Below are 18,098 nucleotides of genomic sequence, written 5' to 3' on the forward strand. Positions count from 1 at the left end.
TGAATTTTGTTTCTTTCTTTTAACATAAGTGGTATGTAGGAAGAGTTGGGAGCGGTGATTTCCCTGTCGATAGGACACATTAGAATTTAAATGCATTCTGTTCTGCAGCAGGACTGAGTGATTGGAGATGAGCTAACGGGCACGTGCATGTGTCACAGAATAGCTAGTCATCCAGTTGAGACATAACTGCAATTTGTTTGCCATTTTACTATATTTAGTCATTGGACCAAAAAAGACTGATAGTCAATATTCGCTGGGGTATGGAGACCAAGGTTAAAATATACCTCCTGTTAAGTTTTACAGAAAGTGGATCTTAAATGAGGTCTCTAGATATCAAGTGTTGCACTTGCTGGGAATGTTATTTAAATATTACTTCTCTAGGCTACCTTTTTACTCCTTTTTTTCTTTCCTCTTTCCACGTCAAAAAAGAAAAAAATCCATTATTTTGAAAAGTAAAAAATGTCTTCCAGTCAAATGTTTAGATCTCTCAAATAATTATTTTGATGTCTTTTCACATCTGCTCTATATTTCTTTCTTCTTTTTTTTCTTAATTTATTTTAAAGAAAACACTATCACCCTGCAATGCATGAAGGAATTGCTGATAACCTGCATTCAGACCATTAAGTGAAATATGCAGATAGTGGAAGAAAGATCCTGATTTCGATTAACACTTCTGAGCAGGAGCTAAAATAGTTTAAATAAAAACAATAATAAAGAGTGGAAAGTTGTCATAGCAGACTAGTATTTTGCAAGCCAGTTTATGGTAATTAAGCATTTAAGTCTTCATCAGTTATTTTTCTCATTCCCTATCAACTCTCTTTAATGATTTTCACATCAAATATGATATATGTAACCTTTATAAAAAGGACAAAATGAAGCCAGAATTTGACATAACCATCTTCACACCTATTCCTTCTGCTATATGTACTTTTTCTTTGTTGAAGTTGTAGTTGGAATAAAATATAAGAACTGTTCAAAAAAGGTCATATTCATTTTGGTCTGTTAATTCTTTTTTTACTCAAGTATGTTATAACAAATTCAGTGAGTAATTGGTTATTATCCAAATAGGGAATTTAAGTATTTCTAACACTTGTAAGAGAGAAGCTAGGATAAAGAAAGATGAACATGCACGTGAATAAAGCAAGAAATGCCTGGCAGTATTAAATGCGATTCAGCATCTGCACTGCAGAAAGGCTTTGACTTAGTTTCCTCTAAAGGATAAACTAAATCCAAGTCTTGAAAGATGGTAGTCTTTGTCTTACCCCCATTAAGTAGTAACTGTTCTTCATCACTAGAAAAACAAAAGAAGAGACCATCACATGTAGCTTTCATTTTAAACTTGTTTTCTGTTCACATTTTATTCCTTTTTTGTGTTTTCTTCGGTGTCCTTTTCCGAGTTTTAATTACATGAAACAAAGAGATAACAACCAAAAAAATGTTGCCTCTGTTATTTACTGCCTGTCTCTGATCTGAACATATTTGTCTTCACCTGGATTGCCTCTATAAAGCTGCAAACTTCTTGTCCCACTCATCCCAAACCTATCAAGCCTTTCCTTTATGAGTCCTAAAAATGACACAAAATATATAAGGAACGGCAAACAAACAGAGACTGGAACTCTGAGCCTTGTGCCTTCTAATTTTATGTCCTTCATGATATTATTCATGTTTCTCTTGTTTCTCATAGCTCTCCCTTATCTGATTTATTTTTCCCTTGTCAGCAGGAGGAAAAATTTTTGCAATAATAAGTGATGATTGGTTTAAAGTCTTCAAATAGGATATATCTCAGTGGTCTAAAAGCGATTGGATTTCTTGTTTTAGCATATTGCACTACTATAATAATTACTTTTTTAGCTCAAGTTGAAGCAAAAAAAAAAATAAATTAAAAGAATGAAGCATTATGGAAATAATCAACTGTGATACACTGAATATAACTTGAAAATTTGTGAAATTAAGCAGATACAACTACGTGCATCCAAGTTAATCCAATGATGCATGAGCTAGATTAACCAAATTTGTATTAATTAATTTCTAAATTAACAGAATTCAAATTAATTAATCTATATATAGGAAGAACACAAAACATTATACAAAGTAAATTCCATTTTTACTTTGTATGTTCTGGATTTTTCTTTTCTTGGTTATATTTTTAAAGACCTTTGTTTTATGTGGACTGTCTAACAAATAATTTTGTTTTATATTTCTAGATGATTCAACAGTAAGTATTATATATTACCTAATAACCTGAAAATAGCTGATCTTACAATTTACTGAATTTTATGAGTATATGGTGGAGTCCTTGGTTTTAGTTCCAATTTAAATTTCTTCAGCTGTAAATAAATAAAAAAGAGTACTGGTGAGATTTATTTCTCTTTTTAACAACCCTGGTATGTATTCATCAGGATTGCCTCAACATTATGGTAGCATCAATAATATGTCTTTTGTTCCAGGTTATTGAATCTTTCTCTGAGTTGTCTTGTGTGTCATAACATTTTGTAAAGTAATTGAAAAGGTGCAACCATTCTCTACCTGAGGGTATTTTGTGGGTTTGTTATTTTACTACTGCATTTATAAAAAAAATCACAACAGAATAGCTTCTTGGGCAACTCTGTTAGTTTTACTTATGCTTCTTATTCAACATTATCTAGAAGAATTTAAAACTTTGGTTGTAGCAATAAAACTATATATCACTGTTGGAGCAAATTCAGATGAGTGGGACACAATATGGAAAATAAAAAGATACTGTAACAACATAGAGGAGATGGAGTGTGGGTTCTTTGTTTCATTGTTTTGATGTGTGACTTTCCCCAACACACACCTCACCTGAATCATAGTGGTTTAGTAGGAACGAGGTATTGAAGAAAGTTGTAATCTTGCTCCATGGAATATGATTCTAATTTTACCACTCACATTATTTCAGGACTTCTTTATGGGAAAAAATGCCAAACCATTGGATATTGCAAATAATTGTTCTTATAAGCCAGTAGTTGACAGAAAAGTTTGCAATTTCCAAAGGCACATCCAGAAACTAGACGAAAATGATTTTTTTTTTGAGTTCTGAATGCCTCTATATTATGTATATGCCATTTCACAAGTGGAAAATAGATATAGGTTAAGATTACGAGTTCACAGTGCTTTTGCTCTAACAGAGCATCTAAAGTTGGTTGGTTGATTTGTTCTTTTGTGTAAATGCTTGTCTTCAATAGTATTCTTTGCTTTGCCCATTACATCTCAGAGAATTAATATTAAAGTTGTTTGGGGTTTTTTTTTTCATAGAAATCTAATTATTATATGGGTATAAACATGTGAGTTCATAGAATCATGGAATGGTTTGGGTTTGAAAATCATCTGGTTCCAACCACTCTGCCACAGGCAGGGTCACTTTTCATTAGACCAGGTTGCTCAAACCTATATCAATAAACCCCTCCACTGCCAAAACATTAGAGCCTAACCTTCTCAAATGTTTTAAGTTTCTAATAATACTATATACATATATATATATATAGAGAGAGATTTATATACTGCAGATAAATTATTACTGGTTTCTAGGTAGCCAATACTTTTTTTCAGAGTCCATCTGGAAGTTATAGATACATTCTGCTAAACCTCAACAAGCCTCTGTCTGTTGAACTTGTCAAAAGACCAGGGATTTAATGAGGATGTCTCTCCTTTGTAGTACCTTCTCCTATGTGCCAGTTGTGTGCTGCATCCATCCAAACTTGTGAAAAGATTTTACAGGTCTGAAAAAATTTTGGATGAAATTAATATTTATTTGTTGTGCTTTTTCCTCTCTCTTTGCCAAAAACCATTTGGGGCACAATATAAGAAAAGTTAGACATTAGAGGCATTTTTAGTGCAAGCATCTATATACATTGTTAAGAGCATGGAGTTCCACAACAGCATGAAGTTTTCAGCAGTGAAAACGCCATTATGCTTTGGATGCCTTAAGTGCATAAAGGATGATGTGCTTTCCCTTACATGCACACTCAGACCAGCCAGTAAAAATGTTTATTTGGCTTTTTAATTGCAAAATGCTATTTGTAAGTAGCACTTACAAGGTTGTTTTTGAAGAGACAAAAGCTATGAAACTTTAGAAAACATGAGAACAACCTGATTTTGAGGACGGCTCCCATGATGGTATTTATAGATATTTATATTTTTAGGACACATAAAAATATTTATATATACTTATAGAAAATATAAAAATAATATTATATTAAGTCAAGTTAAACAAAAACACACACAAATCTAGGGTTTTTTTCTTTCTATTTATGTGTTTTCTGGTATTTTTGCCCTTTACCATTATTTTCTGCCATTTAATCCTTTCCTTTCTCTGTTTCTTTATAGCTAAAAATATATTTTTTTCACATGCAACTGAGCAGGACTGTTTTATATTCAGCACTGTACTTTCATGAAAGTAGACTGGCTTTATTCCAAAGATTAATAGATGAGGTATTTTCTGTGGCTTTTCACAATCTCTACATGACTGTATGACCTATAGGAGATTGGCCTCTCTGATTTTTCTTTTCCTTCTTCTTATGTCATGTATTACTGTGTATAGATGAGTAGCTGCAAGTTTGAATTACCATAATTTTTCTTCATTCAGAACTATATACATTTAAATGAACTCTTTAACTGCATAACATTTCAATTACATGAAGGAAAACAGGGTCAAATGCATTTTTTAACAATCTTTTTATAGTTTTTCTAAAAATGTTCAATCATTTCTATTTAGTAACTTGTTCTGGGATTGTTCCAAAATTTAATTAACTGAAATTAATTCTCTTAAATATGTAAAGCATCATCTCTTAATTTTTTCTCCAATATTGAAGTAGATATATCAAATCTACACCTTGTAATCTTGTATCATGTATGCAGAAAGGCAAAATTTTGAGGTAGTAAATTCCTTAGATTAGTGATTAAAAAGGTTTGCATGCTTACATATTTAAATTTGACTTGTGATATGGCTTGTCAGTTTTCACCATCATAATGTGTAAGTCTTCTGTTACTTGCATGTGGTCTTCTTTTCCCTTTTTCCTGGGCAAAGACATCAGGTGAGGGGGCATACAAAGTTGGGTAGATGCAGTCAAAGAGGAAGCTGAAGAGAGTGCAGAACAATCTCCACATTTTGCGCAGCCCATCGTCATTTCTATTCTCTTGAATTTATCATTGGTATTTCTCTGTCCAGATAAGAGTGATTTATTCCAAAGCCTGTTATCAACAGGGCTTTTATTTTAGTGTTTCCAAGTTTATCTGATATCAGTAACTGTATCTCTACTTATCAGGGGAAAAAACATCAGTTGATCTGAAAAGGTAAGCATCAGGCTGGCAGTGCTGAATTTATAATATTGCTTACAGTGCTCTCCTGAATGATATTACAAAACCCCACATAAATGGTATATAAATGATGCAGTTACTGTGGAAGACAAACAGTGATTTACTGCTGTGTGTGATGGTGCTTTCACTCAATGAGGGAAGTAGCTGGGTGTTGTTGTGGTTTTCTGAAATGCTAGAATGCATTGGGAATGTTTCAAGCTTTAATGCTAAGAGGAATAATAATATTGAGTCACAAAACTGAAGGTGGGGAAACTTAGAAATATAACTAAAATTTTACATGGGAATTGCTAATATTATCTTGGCATTAAGACTTGTGTTTAAAGTGTGGTATGTATCTCTTGCTCAATAGGCATTGCAGCTAATATGTAGTTCTGGACAGATGGTTGCAATAAATAATGGTAGTAATTTCAAAGAACCTGTTATACTTACCAAAGGTGTTCTCGTGAAAACATTATTTACAGAGTATAATTAACCTCTTGTCTTTTCAGATTTCTGTTGTATATGAGTAACTGGAACAAATAGATCTGTTATAATTCTCTTCCTGCGCTTTCTTCTCTCTCATTTTTCTTAAAAAATTAATCACATCATCCTTTTTTATGTTTGGTATATTATTAGCAAAATTTTAATTTTATGTTGACTTTACTCAAATTGTGGTGAATCATTTTGCTTGGACATAGTTGTCAGGAATTTGAGAATACAATGACTGAAATTCTTGTGCAGAGTTTTACCCTCATATTATTGCAGGCAGCATAGCTAGCCATTTTCAAATTGTTCCATGGCAGAAATTGATATTTTTTCTTCTTCTTCACTACTCTTCTGAGTAAGATGCTCTACAATATCACTAGTCTGATTTTTAAAAGGTTGTGGCTTTTCCTCCACAATTCATTTTCTCCTCCATAACTTGCATTCACATATTCTTCACCAATTCTGTTGTAATTTTATCCTGAAGGAAAGTTAGAAAAATCAAATAGTTTTAAAATGTAAAATTTTTAAGAAAATCAAATCCCTGTTTACTGAAAGGGTACTAAATTCTTCATTGATTTTAATTTAAAAATAAAACCTCAAATTATTCATTTATTTAATGTTCAGGTTTCCCACCTGAAGGGTCCAATTCATGGCACAACACAGAGTTACAGCCAAAAACAGGGAGCATATCTGCTGTCTCCACAATGATATATATCTTAAATATTTTACTTAAACATGAACGTCCTCTGTGAAATCTTTTGATGGGCCAAAGTTGTCAGGTTAGTGCTGCTATTTTGACTCAGCTTGCTGGGCATCTTCAGATTTGCCTTTCCAGCTCTGATTTCTAGGAGAGATTTAAAGACTGAAAAAACCACGTCTGTGGGAGGGGAGAAAGGGGAATAAGAAATAGGTTGATAAACTTAGTCAAGAAGACGGAAAAGCTATAAAATGATGGAAGAATGAAAAGAAAGGGATTTATGAAGAAAGCAAAAGGGGCAATAGTTGTATCCTCTCCCCATCACAAAAAAAAAATCCAGTGATAACTGAGTAAAGAGCTTTAATACGTCATTTATCTTGTACCATTTGTCAACAATCAACAAATACCTGTTAATAAAGGTACTATTCCTGCATCTCTGTTAACTCTCCATCACTGGAGAGGGGGAAAAATCCTGATAGTGATATGCATAAAAGCTGTGTCGAGGATCCCAGATTGGGTCGACGCTGATAGGTCTGATTTCTGTTGTCCTAGTGCCTCTTACTGGTTCTTTACTTGACCCTAAGTAGCATTGGGGTGAAGTGCTGGGTGAGCAAAACCATCTGATAACTGCTGGTCTATTAGGACAATGAAGGAGACATGGGTAAAGCCCTGGAGGGCAAAGAACTCAGATCATTTTGCTGTGAAGGTTGTTCTTAGAGTGTGGTCCCCCCAGCTGCAAGGTAGCTCATACTGGATTTTGGAGACAAAGTTTTAAAGGAATGTACAGGGATGCAAAATTTACCCTTATTAGTAGTGATTAATGATTTTGTATTCTGGAAGATATTCAGGAGTGCTGCTTCTGTGCTGCTGCTACACAGAAATGTATCTGACTTGTTGGACTCCTTGAACTCTTATTTTTACCTCCTCAAAATTTCAGACTTGATAACGGTATCTTTCCCCCAAACGACTTTGGATGGTGGACACTTGATGAATTGCACCAGTAGTATGTCTTTATAGCATATAAAATAAATGTTCTTATGAGAAGAACATTTTTAATTTCTTCTATTTTTTTGTGGTTGCTAATTTTCATGTGTGGGGAGTAGCATAGTTGTAGACATCTTGTTTTTATCGTATGTTTTGACCAAAATGAATGACTTAATATTTGTGTTCTCTTTCTTCTCATAAGAGTAAATTTATATCACCTGGGTTTCTTTCACTCTGTAGTAAATTGATTCCATCTATAGTAAAATTATATATTTTCATTTAATACCTTGTATTTTTGCTTTTCATGGAAAGAAGAACTCTTTAAGCTTTAATCAATGGGAAGAATTTTTACAGATAATAAAGTCTCTTGGATTTAGTCTAGTTGAGATTTTTGGGAAGTGGGATTGAGAAGTGCTTTACATGAAAACATAAGCAGGTATCACTTCCAGTCTTCATTTGGGTAGATTTTGTTGAAGAGAATGTCTTGCTAGGATGAATTCAAGCCCAAGTAAGGAAGAGAGCAGTTATGAAAGCTGAATATTTTGTGAATACTCCTTGACATTGAACTGTAAACCATTCTAGCATAGTGAGAAACACAAACAGTAAGTTCTTCTGGTTGACATTAATAAAAAAAAAATTGTTTGACAAGCTGCTGAAGACCTACTGGCTTCAGAAATCCCATAGAAGAGTTTTTATGAGGTTGAAGTTGTATTCACAAGCTTCAAGTGACTTAACATGTGGTTTCACAGTGGGCTGAATTTGTCCCGTGTTAGAACACCATGTGCAGAAGGTTCAGCATTCTTGCACATACAGTCTCCTTGAAGTATGGCAGCATCATTCCTCTGTGTCAACAACAGCTGATTTCCTCTTGCCTCAATTCAGGAACAGCTTATTTGTCGCTCCTCCTATGCCAAATCAGAGGGACATTTTCTCTGTGAAGAGGAAGATCTTATCACTTTTCTATTTTATTCTATTATTTTTTTTGTAAACCTCTTTAATATTATTAAAGAATTTCCTAACAGTATGAGAAAACTTCAGTAAGATTTGGAAACCTTAACTTCATACAGGGCTTAGTGAAAAATTAATAACTGGGTAGAATTTGGTAGCTTTCTGTTAACCAGAGTTTACAAGAGAATAATTTTGCTATATTTTACACTGTATTATTAAAAGTGCTTAAAGAAGAAAATGTACTGTAGCCATGACTTGTTGTGCAAGCTATTCATTAAGTTGAAATACTGGTTGGAAAAAAGCCCTAGCTCATTTATTGTCTTAAATTTACCACTGAATATGATCATTAATTCTATAAAATCTAGATGCATTTTTTTCAAAATTATCAGGTCTGCTCCCTTTTGATTTTCTTAATAGTTATATTTTAACTGTGATGATAGACACTGAATATCCATCCAGGATTTGTGATGTGAACCTTCTTCAATCTATATTGTCCTATAACTCCTTGCATATGTGTAAGTACAGAAAAGGTTCCTTTGAATCAGCAGGGGGTGGTGGTGGCGGTGAGATTTAGAATTTAAGACATTAGCTAAAATTCTCAGCTGTACTTCAGTGATGATATTACTCTTCTCCTAAGTTGCAGTGTTGGATTTAGTGTGACTTCATGTTACAGAAATAAGTTCCTAGGTCTTATGAATGTGTATGTAATTGATGGATTACAATCAGATCACTCAAAGGCAGCAAGAGTTCATTTGTATTTATTTGCACAATATTTATTTTTTGTGAATTAATCACCTATAAAGTGGAAGACATCTGACTTATGGTTTTTCAGGTACTATATTCTTGTTCATGTGACTGAGATGTTGGTGTTATTAAATTAGGCATTTTCCTTTTTGAACTGTAGAATTTTTTTTTCAGGTTACTTTATATCTTTTGAGATGCAAATGGCAAAACAGAAGAAGTGATGTTATTTTCTAAACCAGCTAAGACTTTCAGATATTTCTTTTAATTGAACTCCAACAACTCACTATCTTGAGATGTGTTTAGAGCCCTACAGATATTGCAGGGAAGTCTTCAATTTGCAGGACCTGACTCCTTGATCTACAAAGTGCATATCCTCTTCCAGGCAGTACCCAGTGCTGCTTCCCTTGAACTGCTTTGTTCAGAGATTAATTTTCCTCTCTGGAGATCACATAATGATGGACTAAATCCAACCTTGAGTCCTTGCCAGGGTCAGAATATTCCATATCATTCTCCATAAATTTGCACATTTGAGCAGAATAATGGATTTTTTTCCCATGCCAATGGAGTATTGGTCACCTGCAGAAATTTGAAGGAGGCTGTGAGCAGTGTAACCTAGGGTTTCTCTTGCTGTCAGCCATTAGGTCAAGAATGGAGATGACTGTCATCCTTAAAAACATTTGTCTTCTGCTCCTCTGAGAAACCTCCACGAATGGACTGTGAGGAGACACTGTTGGTTTCAGAAGCTCGTGATGAACAGTGGCAAGTCATGAACAGCATTCATGTTACCCGGTATATAAACAATGTGAGAAGTAGGAGGGAAAGCACACACTGCATACACAATTCAGCGCATAGGGATGCTGAACTGTACCATTCCCAGATGTTTACAGATGTCATCCATTGCCTAATGATAGGCAGGTTTGCAGGAGCAGTGTTACAGGCCAGGGAGGATCACATACATCTTGGGGCTCATTTGTGAGAATACGGATAGCCTGCCTTTGGGCAGCTTTGCTGCAGCAAGTTTATCACATTTACAATTACTATGTTGAGCGATGTGAAACCCAATTCTGTTGCGTTTGCATTACTCGTTAAGAAATTTTGACTCTTTGAGGTGGAAATCCATTCAAAATTTTTTCTGTGAAATATTCAATAGTGGGATGTGAAGCCAGATTAAATTATACTTTTTTGAAGGGGAACTGGTTATGAAATTGAAATCTTCAATCAGACTAGGGTAATAAAGTATTTAACCCAGATGAGTCTTTTGTTGTACATATTAGAAACCATCCTGCTTTATTCACTTGGTAAACATACTTTTTATTTCAGAAGCTCTGAGTACATTTAAGCTAGCAGACTCTTGCTTTGCATCTTAATTTGATTATGTCTTATACTTATGTCCTTCTGTCTATGTAGCAGTCTATATCTTTTTTCCCCTTACAATGTTTGCAGAGGTCATAATGCTGGAAATATATTTCAGGTCCAAATTAACTCCAGTACTGTTAAGGAAATTTTCACTTGGTGTCAGTGAAAAAAGATTAAGTATCCTAAACTAGATTTTTCTTTTTCTAAAACACTGGCAAAGTACTCCAATCTTATCTAGCTATCAAAATAAGACATCAGCTTTTTTTGAAGATGCTAAATATGTCTGATGCTAAGCATTTTGGAAAATCTTTTTTAGGTACCTGAGTGGAAGCTGGGCAATTAGAAAAATCATCCATGAAGCATTTCCTAATGGCTTTTTTTCTTCAGATTAACATGTAGAGAAGATAGGTCAGTGTTCATTTATTCTCATTGGAAAACTATAGCAGGACTAAATGAATGTGCACAAATCTAGTCTGTAATCATAAAAATATGTGGCAAGTTACGACAACTTACAAAGGGTGAATCATATTTATCATAAAAAGAAGAGGTTTTAAAAGGTACAAAAGGCAGGTAAATATTTCATTTTCCATGGAGTGTATAATTTTTTTTCTTTCCTTTTGAACCCATTCTTGAGATTTTTTTTTTAGTAGAAGGTTGAACCAAGACTTTTAAAATAAAATAGATTATTAAATAAACAAGGTCTTTGTCATTCTGCACAACATGCTGGACCCATAATAATTGCTGACGCAGGTTAGGTACCACACTCAAGAGCCATCTGATATGCAGACTGGAAAAAATGTCAGCTCTGGATTCAAGCTGTTATAGCCAAACTTAATGTTTTCTTATTACTTCAGCATTTAATATACTTTAAAGAAAAAGTATAGCAAGCAATGCACTGAGGGATTATAATCAACACTTCTAAAACTGTTGTAAGTCAACTCAGCTCCTATTCTAGTGATTGGGAAGGGTAGCTAGTTTAAAAACAGCCCATTTCTTGTATGTTTGAGAGAATTATCATAGCATACAGAAAGACCTCAGGATTCAAACACAGTTCTGCAACGTTAGCCATTTAATTGCTGTATCTAAACACATACATGTATTGTATAATTTTTATAGGTTCTAAAACTGTTTTAGGCAGTCAGGATAGTGTGCTGTTGAGATCTACAGAAAACTGAGATTTCTAGAAAGATGTTGAAGTATCATTTATTTATCTATAGTCTACTTATTGTGTGGATGTTTCTTCCACGTATTTCTTCTTTTTAAGACTAATTATAATCTCTTTTAAATACCTGCTTCCTTCGTGTATTAATTGTCTTCTAATTTACTTTTTTTCTGATGTTAGTCTCCTCCTCACATACACACACATACAGACACACACACACAAGCACGTGTTTTTTTCTTATTCTGTTGTCTCCAATCCTTTTCTCTCCTCCAAGTATGCTTCCTCACCCTGTTCATATAGGGTTCAGCTAGTATAATTACACGAGGATAGCAAGGGAATAACACTTTCTCCTCCAGGTTGGGTATCTTCTCATCAGTCCTCTTGACTTTGATGTAAAACTTACAGGAGCTCTATCTTTTCATCACATGTTCCTGCCTTTCTCTTTTATAAACGTTTTTTTCATCTGTTTTCTAGAGGATTTTAGCTTGTCTTTTGTCATGCCCATTGTATGCTATTCACTGAAATTTGAGGGTATTATTGTAATTATTTTATCAGATTCACACTTAGATTACTGCTTTACATCAGAAATGGTGTCATTCATTGTGTATTTTCAAACACACAAAAAAAAGTATGTTTATATGGATGGAAAATCAAAATATTACAAATAAGTGTCTTTATCTTGGAGTGGAATTAAAGAATCAAGTAGTCCTTTCAAACAAGTGATGGACAACAGGCACTACTGAATAGCTTTGCACAAAGATTGGATAGTTAGACCTGTTACTTGTACTGCAGTAGTATTACAGAGGCCCAGTTATAGCAGAAATCCACTGTGTGCTGTAAAAACTGAGAGCAAGCAAAGTGGATTCTCATGCTCTTGCTTTCATGCAACTGGAGTGTAACATCTCTCTTAGATGTGTCAGTGCGGGAACTATAAAGGAAGTTAGTTGTCATATGGTGTTATTCTAATATTTCTTGGATGAGCCTGGTAGAGTAGTTTTGTTTTCTTTTCTGAGTTTCTGGTTTTCCTTCAGTCCCCATAATCATATCCCACAAGACCTGCACTTAACTTCAATGCTTATATCCTATGAAATTCATGCTACCTTCTCTTTTTCCCCAAAACACCTTGTATGTAATTGTCTTACTGTAAAAATGGCTTAAAACCATTAGCTTGGTATTATCAAACTGTGATTGTTTATGAAGCAAATTTAAGACAGCAAAAGGTGCTCATTTATAAATAAAATAAAGTCAATTATATGGCTGCATTTTTACAGCTGGTATTTTGTTGACTCATTGTCTGTCTACAGCACAGTGAGTGATCAACTGTTGTGACTAGAGAATTATTATTAATTATATTGTAATTTCTGAGCTGTTGTGTGTATGTATAATAACTTTGGTTGTGCTGTGAAGGCTGTTGGGCCAGAAGAGGTTAGTTACTTTTCAAAACAATGATGAAATGCCTATGGTGCACTGTATGCTCCAATGTGTGCATTTATAGGAGCTATCTAGTACATAAACATAACTGACACAAACAATAAACCACCAGCCCAGAATCTATTCACCATTATTTTCACCTTAAGGATAACAATTAAAAAATTAAAAGACTCTAGAGAAACAAAATTGTGTTGTCTTGTGAAGGTTGTTTACATGCCCATCTGAAATGTGTGGAAAACGTCTGGTCTTCTTCATTTAATAAATGCCATTATTATAGATTTTTTTTCCATTTTTTTTGACCAGTATTTTTATAGGAGCAAAGGCCTAAAAACTGAACTCTACACTCTCATCTAGTAGATAGTTTCTTCCTTTTTTCCTGCCTTTCTTACACCTCCGCCATCTAAGATGCTACTGTTGTGTGGTGATTACAATATTGCTATCTATGCTCATCTTTCAGAGATAGATGAACCTCATCCAAAGAAATTTTTGTCCTATTTGTCAGCCTTCATCTTAATTTTATTTTCATATGTTGCTTCTTATCGTTGCCCACAAAATAACCTTCCGTACAACAAGCAATATAGTTCCATCAATTTGAAATGAGGAAACAGAAAGAAAATGTAATAGTGGAGGTATAAAAAATTCAGCTTCATGGTACCTTAGCTCACTGACTCTCTTAATACTTGTGCTTTGAGTCCAAGGCTTTAGTTTCCAAAGGACAACTGGGTGCTCAGGCATGAGATATATCTCTTTTTGTACATGCCCTAAAGATATCTAAGGGAAAAAATCATATTCAAACTTTTGTCAGCTTTATTGGCCCACATGTCACAGGTTGCCTGTCTCTTGTAGAAATGTGAAAATTATATTGTACTAGTTCTTAGCACTGCATGTTGTCACAGAAATATCTAATATCACTGACTTCCTGGAAGAGCAGAGTTGGTTTAGTTGCAACTTCCTCATTTCCTCATTCTACTTCTCAATGTTCTAGGCATCACTGGTTGTTTTTTGGTAGCTTTTCCCTTTTTATTTTCTATTTTTAAAAATCTTTTCCCCTTCTTTGCCAAACAGACTTTCAAGAAAACCGGAACTTCCAGTATTTGAATACTATTTGCAGGTGCATGTCTTCTGCTTGAGCTTATGCTAAAATTCAGGCTGCAGATATAGCTGGATGCAGTGTCTTTTCAGATTTTGGGGGACATTTCCATTTCTACCTTTTTTTGCGTGTGTGAAATCATTAAATGATCCCTCAGCAGCCTTGTTTTGCTCTTGTATGATCCTTGGCTTTTTTTCCTTTGTATTTTCCCCCCAAGTATTAGGGCAGCTGATGCATTCTTTACAATCGATAAAACTGTCCTTCATCTCCACTGACCAAAAGGTGGTCTTTTTGGAATTGTTCTTATTATTAAGTCATTCTCTTTTTTTTCATAGACATTCAGTTCATACTCTTTATTCTTTGCCCATTCACCACTTGCTAAACAGAGCATGTCCCAGCTAGAAAATGCTGTCCCTTTCTGCAGAAATAGCTTCTTTGCTCTTTTTTTTTCCTGTACTGCCTGTTTCTGATCCAGCATTATGGCTGGTTGCTGCTTGGACCAGTGGGACCTGTTGTTCACAGAGTGACATTTATATGGATACAAAACTTTACCAAAAAAACACAATTGCTTTGCAGGCTGGTAGGAGAACTTCCAAATGGGAGAGTTTTCTTCTGAGGAAAAAGAAATCTGTCTAGAGAATTTTAGATGAATTTTCAAAAACCTCTAGGATATTTACCACAAAAGAAATGGCCATTTCAGATTTTGATTGAGTACAGTATTTCAACAGCTATTTGCAACATGTTATATCTTTTGTATAAGGAAACCACTGCAAACCATGAAAGTTCTGCAACTTCAGTAAAGCTGGTTAAGATCAAACATTTTTTTCTGAAAGAGAAGAATGATAAAAATTTATTTATTTCATGTCAGTCAAAATATTCTTTATTCAAATCAATGTTTTGATGATTTTTGCTAAAGAACAAATTTTGCACCATAGGAATTTCTTATATATTTTTTTTGAAAACTTTTCATTCCAAAGGATCTTCCGGACACCACAGGTGAATGACGTCTCTTACGGTGCTTTCTGATTCTCATGGCATCATTAAGGTGTTTTTGGTGAGAAAATCTAATATATTATTTGAAATTCAGATGACTAAATTTGCAGGCCTAAGAGCATTATGCTCACATTACCAGAACTGTGCAGTGAGATTTGGGCCTCTTTGGGTATTCTGTACTATGTACTCTGTGCAGGCTTTTCTCCAATTTATCTGGGCAAGCAGTGTGTGTCTGACAGCAAACTGCATTCAACGATGATGTAATCTGACTGCTGGGTCTATTAGGATAATGCTGCTGAATAAAAAGTGGTTAAAGGAGCAGAGTTTGAACTCATATGAGAAATCCAAGCCTGCTATCCTCTGTATCCTCTGTCTTCAGTGGCTGATGTGTATAAGCAGGACTTGAGTGGAACTCAAGGAGACTGTAGCATCAAAACAGCCTCCGCAGCCAAAAAGGCAGAAGTGCAGCCTCATGCTTAGGGTTCCTTCCAATTCCTTGTTGGAATTTCTGCCTTTCTCCTGTGGAAAACATTTCTGTAGGTATGATGGCAGAGGTTTTGTGTCCTCTGGATCTGTTATAGCAAGATCACAATAGAATCATAGAATATAGAACAGTTTGGGTTGGAAGGAAGCTTAAAGATTCTCTAGTTCCAATCCCCCCTGCCACAGGCAGGGACACCTTCCACTAGACCAGGTTGCTGAAAGCATCATCCAACCTGGCCTTGAACACGTCCAGGAGTGAAGGATCCACAACTCCTTTGGGCAAAACATTCCAGTGCCTCACCACACTCACAGTGAATAGTTTCTTCCTCGTATCCGATCTAAACCTGCCCTCTTTCTGTTTAATGCCATTCTCCCTTGCCTTTCACTGCATGCCCTTGTAAAAAGATCCTTTGAGCCTGGCTGAAGGTTCTAGTTCAGGTAATGCGGATAAAAATAGAATATTTGGGAAACCAGAAGTTGCTGGGTATTAGAATGGCTGTATCACTAGCCTGTGTGCACTAGCTATGAGATCCAGTTTGTGTTGTCTTCCCTAATCTGGTGGGTCATCCGGTGGTAGTGCATTCTCTTGTTTTCTTGTCACCCGTGACTTTGCAGTTTTCTTGAGTGTCATCGACAATTATCTTCTCTTTTCTACCTGAAAATTGAAGTTTATAAATTCTGCTGTAGCTACAACAGGGAAAATAGCTAATTTATTTTGCTTTCTATCTATTTTAATTGTTCTGTTCCCCAGGACTGACAGTGCATTTCTGTTATCTCACAGTTTCTCTGATTCTGAGTTGTTTGTTTTTTTTTTTAAATTGACTTGTTTAATCTTCAACCTGCCTTCAAAGTTTGCTTCTGTTGAGTTTACTGTTGGAAAAAATTTATTTGTCTTCTCTTGTATTTTGCTTCTTCTATCATACTGCTGTTCCCTCTTGCTCTCTCTTCTCCCCATGACTTAATTTTATTGTTCTAAAGGAGAGTTCAAAAGGAGTTGAAGAATTTTAACTTTTATATTTTCAGAACTTTGCATCTTGGGTAGGTAAATTTTTTATAAAGTTCATTATAAAAAAAAAATCACTCTCTAGAGTATGCAGGCTTCCCAGTAGCGTAACAATTATTTTAAAATGTACAGCAGTTAGAAGACATATGTGTTTAAGGAGTCAGGAAACTTAGTTTTTCAAGCTTGTCCTGTTGTAACATTTGACCAGTTATTGCATGAGTAACTAACTCCCCCTCTATTTCCCCTTTGGATTAGTTACCTACTTAAATGTATGTAAAAGCAGTACAATAACCTGCTGCAGTAATGTATGTATTTCAACAATTATTCTTTCAATCTTCTTGAATTTACCTACAATCTACCTTACTCTGGTAGTCACTGAATCATATTTGTCTTATAATTACAACATCAGTGTCTCTTTATATTTTTAAGCATTGAAGCTGTTTTACACTTGTTGAGCTGTCTTATTTTAGGATAGTTTTGTTATCAAGTGATCTCTGAAGTTATTGGGTGTTAATTCCTCTGTCCAGTAAGATCATCAAAAAACACTTCTTAGTGCTCAAGAAGTTTCTGTACCTGGTTTATTCAAGATACAATCTGTCAGACAGTAAGGAAAGGATATGTCTTATTTCAAAACTTGGTTATTCCAGAATTTTCATTGTGAGTTTCTTTAAGCCCTATAATTTACTTCTATACAAACAACCACTGGAGTCAGAATTCATTATTTTTCTGAACTGACTACTTCCAGATAAAGTTGTTTGTGCAGTGTGTGTTTGTCTCTTTCAATTTTCAGCATTAAATATTAATTACTATACCTCTGGGTTTTCTTAAGAGCCATCAGATGAACTTGCATCTTCCTTGACCTAGACCATGCTCAATCAAGAAGAGATCTGTTTTATTCTATGAGAAAGTAATACTGCAAATAAGTAGTGCTATGGAGATACTCCATGGGGTACAGAAAAACCTTAGCTGTATACTTGTTCATGAGTAGCCCATTGGAAGTGTTTTAATCTTCTAGACCAAAGGACTGAGGCAGCAATATCTGCTATATACAAAGCTGAGATTTGATCCTTGATACAGTTCTTGCCACTATTGTTATCATGACTTATTGCTTAAGCTGGATGATTTGATTGAAGAATTCTTCAGGCTGGCAATTAAGAGGATCCTTTCACCAAATTTCATTTCTTACCACTTCTGCTTGTTGTATGGAATCTTGTTTTGTAGGATGGGAGGAGATAGGAAGCACAAAGCTCTAAATTACTTATTAGTGATTGTCATAGTCTTGTTTTCTGCCATCCTATCTTCCTCCCTCTTTCCCCTATTCACATTATACTGACTTTCTCCATAGTAGTATATTTCCTAATTCTACAAAGTTTCTCATATATTTTTTTTTAATGACTGCAAGGGGGAG

General features: G+C 34.7%; 1 protein-coding gene across 3 annotated transcripts in view; it reads left to right on the forward strand.

Annotated features, from left to right (window-relative positions):
• The window catches only part of FGF14 (fibroblast growth factor 14), a 391,737-nt gene that overhangs the window by 214,977 nt on the left and 158,662 nt on the right, over positions 1-18,098 (forward strand). The gene's annotated exons all lie outside the window — the stretch shown is intronic.

This window comes from Manacus candei, unplaced genomic scaffold, assembly GCF_025592945.1.
Source record: "Manacus candei isolate 608988 ecotype Guabito, Panama unplaced genomic scaffold, ASM2559294v1 h1tg000014l, whole genome shotgun sequence".
Classification (NCBI taxonomy): Eukaryota; Metazoa; Chordata; class Aves; order Passeriformes; family Pipridae; genus Manacus; species Manacus candei.